The 6,700-nt window shown below is 35.1% G+C and overlaps 1 long non-coding RNA gene across 15 annotated transcripts; it reads left to right on the top strand.

The window, feature by feature from the left end:
* Nucleotides 1-2,828: 2,828 nt before the first annotated feature.
* On the top strand, nucleotides 2,829-6,432 carry LOC110891079. 15 transcript variants are annotated; one of them, XR_002564987.2, is made up of 9 exons: nucleotides 2,832-3,038; nucleotides 3,186-3,400; nucleotides 3,506-3,549; nucleotides 4,211-4,276; nucleotides 4,370-4,661; nucleotides 4,802-4,860; nucleotides 4,952-5,035; nucleotides 5,138-6,207; nucleotides 6,289-6,432. It is a non-coding gene; the product is annotated as an uncharacterized LOC110891079 (long non-coding RNA). The 15 variants fall into 15 exon arrangements; XR_002564986.2 differs by having other exon boundaries at nucleotides 2,834-3,038; nucleotides 3,191-3,400; XR_004872968.1 differs by lacking the exon at nucleotides 4,370-4,661 and having other exon boundaries at nucleotides 2,835-3,038; nucleotides 3,191-3,400.
* Nucleotides 6,433-6,700: the final 268 nt, after the last annotated feature.

The raw sequence follows: 6,700 nt of genomic DNA, 5'->3' as shown, positions 1-6,700 counted from the left end.
ACGCTTAATCATTATGATGTTATTATAATACACCGTAATAGGACACTTGATATTTGAGTCGTAAAACATAAGTTTTATAGGACATTTATTCGCTAGAGTTTTATAATAACACTAGGTTATTAACCTGCTTAATTATGGTCGGTGAGTGGTGGTGGTGGTGGTGGTGGTGGTGGTGGTGAGAGGTGGTGATGGTGGTGGCTGGTGAGTGGTGGTGGTGGTGGTGAGTAGTGGTGGTGGCCGGTGGAGGTGGTGGTGAGTAGTGGTGGTGGCCGGTGAGTGGTGGTGGTGGTGCTGGTGTTGGTGAGAGGTGATGGTGCTGGTGGTGCTGGTGAGAGGTGGTGGTGGCTGGTGAGTGGTGGTGGTGGTGAGTAGTGGTAGTGGCCGGTGAGTGGTGGTGGTGGTGGTGGTGAGTGGTGGTGGTGAGTGGTGGTGGTGGTGAGTAGTGGTGGTGGCCGGTGAGTGGTGGTGCGGGTGCTGGTGCTGGTGAGAGGTGGTGGTGCTGGTGAGAGGTGGTGGTGGCCGGTGAGTGGTGGTGGTGGTGGCGGCCGGTGAGTGGCGGTGGTGGTGAGTGGTGGTGGCGGCCGGTGAGTGGTGGTGGCGGTCGGTGAGTGGTGGTGTTGAGTGGTGGTGGTGGTGAGTAGTGGTGGTGGCCGGTGAGTGGTGGTGGTGGTGGTGGTGAGTAGTGGTGGTGGCCGGTGCTGGTGGTGGTGAATAGTGGTGGTGGCCGGTGGTGGCTAGCGGTGGTTGTGGTCGGCGAGTGGTGGTGGTGGCCTGTTTCGATTAATTAATAATAAACGAGCCGAGCCCGAGCTTGAAAAACTACTTACGAGCCGAGCTCGAGCTTTAAAAATAAATATTGAAACTAGCCGAGCTTGAGCTCTCTGCAAATTAAACGAGACAAGCTCAGCCTTAACTCAACTCGTTAACACCTCTAGTTACATTGATGATGTTAGAACGGTTGCGTTTTGAAAATCTAAATGCAACACTTGTTCTAAAATGTTGCATCTTTAGATGTTAAATGCAACATTATTTTCAAAAGGTTGAATTCAAATGTACGTAATGTATAGTCGTATCATAATTACCTGTTCTTTCACAAATTTTCACATTTTTAGGTTGAGAAATTCAATAAAAGCAAAAAAGAGTATAGATTTTTTTACTGATAGATAATATTTTGATTTTGTTTTAATTAATTTACTAAAAAGAAAAATATTTTTATACTGATAACACTCTTAGTTAATTTCTTTTCTTTTCCTTCTAGATTAAGGGTACCTAAATTCATGATGTTGGTAAATTCTAATTTTTGGTGGGAAGTGAGTGAAAATTGAGTTATAATTTTTGGAGGGAGGTGATAATTGGAGAGTTGGAGGGAAATACAGGAAGAGATAGTAGTTTTGGAGGGAATTTTTTTTAGTGTACACATATTTGACAAAATTAGTTACATAAGTTATTAAATTTGATTATATCTAATGAAAAGGTGGGTAAGTAATAACTAATAAGCTTAAATACTATATTATAAATTTATGTATTTTAGCTGTACGCATTAATTATAGTTTATGTTTATATAAAAAACTAACTCAAATATGTGTAAGTAGGTTATATAAATAAATATTTATAAATAAAGATCGATTGAGCTTGACTTTATTGAATAATATAGTGCCACACACAAACACACATATATAAGTTATATTGGTTAAGTTTGAATTTAATTTACCAATTTAGTTTGTAAACGAGCTATTATGGAACATAATAGGCTTTATTAGGTATATTGTGATTCGATAGACGCTATCATAGTCAATTAAGGCATGTATAATTATTATTGCTTATTATGATCTCGTATGACTTGGTCAACTCAATAGAAAGATCCAATATGATATAATAAAACATACATGGTTTTACCAAAGGCCATCGTGACTAATAAGAACCAATATTATGATATTATGATATGTTATTGCCCATTGTAAGGACCGATATAGTCCATTATGACATTATGATATATTATTGCCCATTATGATCTCACTACAACTTGATATACAAACCCACCATGACATAATAAAGGCCAAATAGTCAATTAAAAACGATCATGACTAATAAGGCCTCACATGTTGTATTAATAATATATGCTATTTATAATTGACATTACGATACAATATAATCTCTAAAGGCCCAAATGGCCTAGTAAATTCCATAATGCTCCATTGACCCTTTAATTTGCTTCTTTAAAAATGATAAATTGAATGTCGATTTTATTTAACGCTTGATTACTAAATAAAACTTCTAACATATAATGTGGTGGTTTCATGTCCACTAAATGTTTCTACATTATTTCCTAGCCCCGACCCAACTACGATGATCGACCTGAAAATTTTAATGTTTGGTTGTGAAAAATTCTTACACAAAATATGGACCCCAATGAAAAAAAATATATCATTGATCTGCCACTATCTATTACTATATATATAATAATGTATATTAGAGACAATGTTGAAAATTAAGAGAATACAAGTTATAATCCACAAGGTATAAGACATCAAAGCTACAATAGAAATACAACACAACTCATAAAGCTTATCAAAAGTAAAACCACAACCAATAGTCCATAGCTTTATAGCCTATTGGTTTCTTGGAGGTGAGATAAGCATTTGGGACCAATAGGTCCTGGGTTCGATTTCCACAAAGGGATTTTTCTCATATTTATTGGGTTTCCTCCTGAATTGGTATATAAGAATTAAGCCTAGTGGAGATGGATATGATCGGGTGGTTCCGCTAATGGCACCATGATACTCCAGTGATCCGTCAATGATCCAAATTTGCCGTTAAAAAAAAACCACAACCAATAGGGATGCAGCATAAGGATCACTATCCACACCATCTATTCAAATCCTCATCCATACTTGAAAACGATCCTGGCCTCAAATTTCCAAAGCCCTCTCTCCTTCCCTTTTTGCCCTAGTTTCTTGAAACTAACACTCGCCTCTCTCTTTCCCTTCATGCACAAAGATGGAACTTGACGACTAAGAACCTGCGATAAAGAACAAACGGTAATGGAATCGCAAACCTCATCTTCTTTTGACATCTGTCGGTGTCCTTGGAGCATTTTCAAGTTATAAATTATAAATCGTAGTTACTTTATTAGATCATTTTCATGATTTGAATAGGGTTATATTGTTGGTGAATTTTGTTTGTAGAGCAGCTCTGAAGCAATAGGGAACAATTGGAGTGAAGAATTTCATGCTTTGCAAAAACCCAATAGTTTAGGAATTTTATCCCTTTTGCAAGAAAAAGCTCTTCTTTTTTTATTTTGTGATTCTTGACACGGGTTTGGTTCGAAGTTGCTTGTTTTGTTGGAGATATAGGGTTTAGACTTATATTCATCGAGTTTCTTTTAATTTAGTTAAATTATGTAATACCCTTGTTCAATTTCTTTTAAATTAATTAAGTATATTGCATTTATTTTGAATTTCAAGTGGATTTTAGATCTGTTTTTTTGTATTCCCTTCAATTAAAGATTTGGAGCTTAGCCGTTTTGATTCAACAGTAAAGAAAAGAAAGGTAAACTCTTCATTTTATTGAGTTTATGAGAAACTTTGTCATTGTTATAAAGAAAAAAAATGAAGTAGAACACAATATCATTTTTCTTGGGCATTTATATGTCATCTATCTTCTATCTGGTGGTTGATGGCTTAATATATGTAGATTATTTATGGTTGGTTCAGTAAACTGTCAATGGGACATGTGTAATGGTTGTTATATGGTAGGATGATTTTCTTTTTATCATCTTTAGTGATAGATTAGAATGTAGCTTTACTAATAATTTGTTCTTGACATGATGTCTACTTTGTTGCACTTTGAAAAAATGTTTTTAGCTAGTAGTTAAAGGGTTAAGGGTGCGCCAGTCACGTAGGCACCAGACGTGAGTTCGGTCTAAGCCATTCGCGGCTGGTTAAGACCATTTGAAACTAGATTTGGCAAAGAGCCGAATAATCTCTACAACCTCAACACGCACAAACACTTTGGTAATTTTAAAAGCGTTTGAAAACTGTTGTGATGATTTGATTTATGATTGTTCATAGTTATGTTTGTGTTTTGATTGTAGTTTGTTAGTTTTGACATTAGAATTGTAATTTGTTTTGTTGGAATTACTGTACATTTTGTGTTTTTGTCATGCTTTTCGATTGAGTGTTCTTTTTTGTATTGGGTTGTTTTGTTGCAGATGCTGAAGCTAGGAACACTGGGGTTCTGGTGTCGCTGCAGTTGCATTTAACCCTACTTATTGAAGGTATTGACCTCAATCTTTATAACATAATTTATTGTTTTTTAATGTATTTATCTTGGAAATTGAACTTATTAGAAGTTGGCCTTGCGTATTTAGGGTAATACATGTTTCCTTATGATCCATACGAGGGACCTATTACTGGATCTAGAGTTCAACGTTGGGAATCCTCCTTAGAGCCTATTGTCCTACACATCCAATTTTGGTTGGAATGCAAACAGTGTGTGTGGGTTACAGAAGTCAATAAAATCTCTCCAGCTAATGATTATTTAATGGGTGGATCTATTTCGGCGGGTAGTCTACAAACATCTTAGCCTGACATTGAACAGTCAAAACGAGTAGTTTTTGACACGTTTGGTTCACCGAGTAAATGAGTCATCTGCTTCCACGGGTAGTCTACAACCATCTTAGCTAGGCATTGAAAGTATTCTACATAAATCCATTTAGTAAAAAATGAACTGATAGTTGCATGTGAAATAACTATTAAGTTGAAGGCTACACTACTTAAATCTAACTTTTTGCTATTTTCAGAATTGTGCACAATGCTATCAAGTTTTGGTGGGAGGCTGGTGGCTATACACAGAGTGCTGGTAGAATATGAAAGATTATATTGGTATTATATCATCCATTAAGTTTTCTTTGAATAAGTGTTTATATTGTTGCTTTTGTGATTTTACCCAGTTTCACTAAAACAATGTGATCGCGGTCCCAGATGCTAATTTTCATTCTCTCCCTTCCACTCGGCACAAACAACAGTATATCCTTGTACGTTTCCTTCTAATTGTATTGCGATTATATGCATATAATTATGTAGCATCTTCTTTATTAACGTCCAAGTAATGACAATAGTGATTTTGATCTATGCAGAGATTAGATAACATGACTACTAGAAGGTACAAATGTCAGGAGGCGAAAGCATGTGTAAGATTATCACGTGATATGCTGGGAAAAGGAATAAGTCAACCCCGGTAAATATTGGACATATTACACGTCGGACACTAAATAGGGTGATATAGGTATGTATGTGTTTATTAAATAGCCTCTTGTTGGTCCCTTTTGCTTAATATATAAAAGTTTGTTAAAAAAATATGTTTACTAAATTTTATGTCATTTGCTGGGTGATGTTTTATTTGAAGTGAAAATAAACTCTCATTATTTGGTTTCTTGGCAAATTATGAAAAGCCAAATTCTTGGTGATGGAAAAAAATGGCATAAAAATTGTTAGTGATAAAATAGTAGAGCAAAAGTCCACATACACCTGGCAAATATTTAAAAAAAAAAATTAGTAATAAAATAGCATAGCAAAAGACTACATGCACCTAGATCAAATATCCAAATTATGAACTTAACGATTTGACTCTTTGAAGTCGTCTGCATAATACCAAATGATGGACATACCTATCTTTTTTAGACTTTGCTTTTTTACTCTATTTTTACACCCGTCCAACTTTTAAAAAAATTGCAATTGTAACCCCTAGACTACAACTCTTACTTTTGCAAATGCCAATACATTGTGTTTTACGAAATGTCTTAGTCATTGTGTTGTTGTGATTTACACTTTTTTTTTGTAATTGTCTTTTACACACTGCGTTTTACGAAATTGTGTTTTGTCTAACTATATGTTTCCACCCGTCGCGCGCCGCCGCAACGCGCGACAGGCAAAATCCTAGTTTGTTGAAAACTAAAATCTAAGTTGGAGATGAAGTTTTCCACAAAAGCATTCTAAACTCTACCGAGACTATAGCAAGAGGAAGGGTCTAGAGCTTGGACCCAAATGATCTAGTTGGTGGTACACAGATTGAACCAGAATGGTGTGAGGTAAACGCTCAAGTACCAATAAAAAATATTAAAACTTGGTAAAACCATATGGTTTATTTTCTACAATTCAAGATTGTATTGGTGCATCATCCATCGCATGGCCCTATCCATTCATCTCGGTATGTATTTGTTAAACTTGTGATACAAATAATTTTAATATCATGGAACTTAGTGCTTATACATGGATGGTTTATTTGTAGGTAGTTCATGAGGATTGAGGACGCATGATGACTCAAGATTTTATGCTTCTTTTTTCTTTAATTGCTTTAATTTCTTTGTTAAATGTTAAGATTTTATGTCAGATAATGTTATAACTTATTTATGGTTAGTGTTTTTGTTATGAACATGCTTATTTGAAATATAATGAAGTTTTATTTCTTTCATTAGTTTATGTTATACAATAACTATTAGGATGTTATATGTTGATGGTCTGTTTATAAAATTGGTTTTATAATCTTATTCGGGATATTAGGACCATTTTCTTGATATTAAAGTAGCTATAACGTTACATCATAAGGGTCCTATAAATTAATTTTTAAGGACGCGTGTATGTGTATCAAAAGATTAAAAGTAGGTAATCACATTTTAGAACATTATAAAAGTGTCCTAATA

This window comes from Helianthus annuus, chromosome 11 (genome assembly GCF_002127325.2).
Source record: "Helianthus annuus cultivar XRQ/B chromosome 11, HanXRQr2.0-SUNRISE, whole genome shotgun sequence".
NCBI lineage: Eukaryota > Viridiplantae > Streptophyta > Magnoliopsida > Asterales > Asteraceae > Helianthus > Helianthus annuus.
The sequence above is the reverse complement of the archived record's forward strand: the minus strand, read 5'-3'. Positions and strand labels throughout refer to the sequence as shown.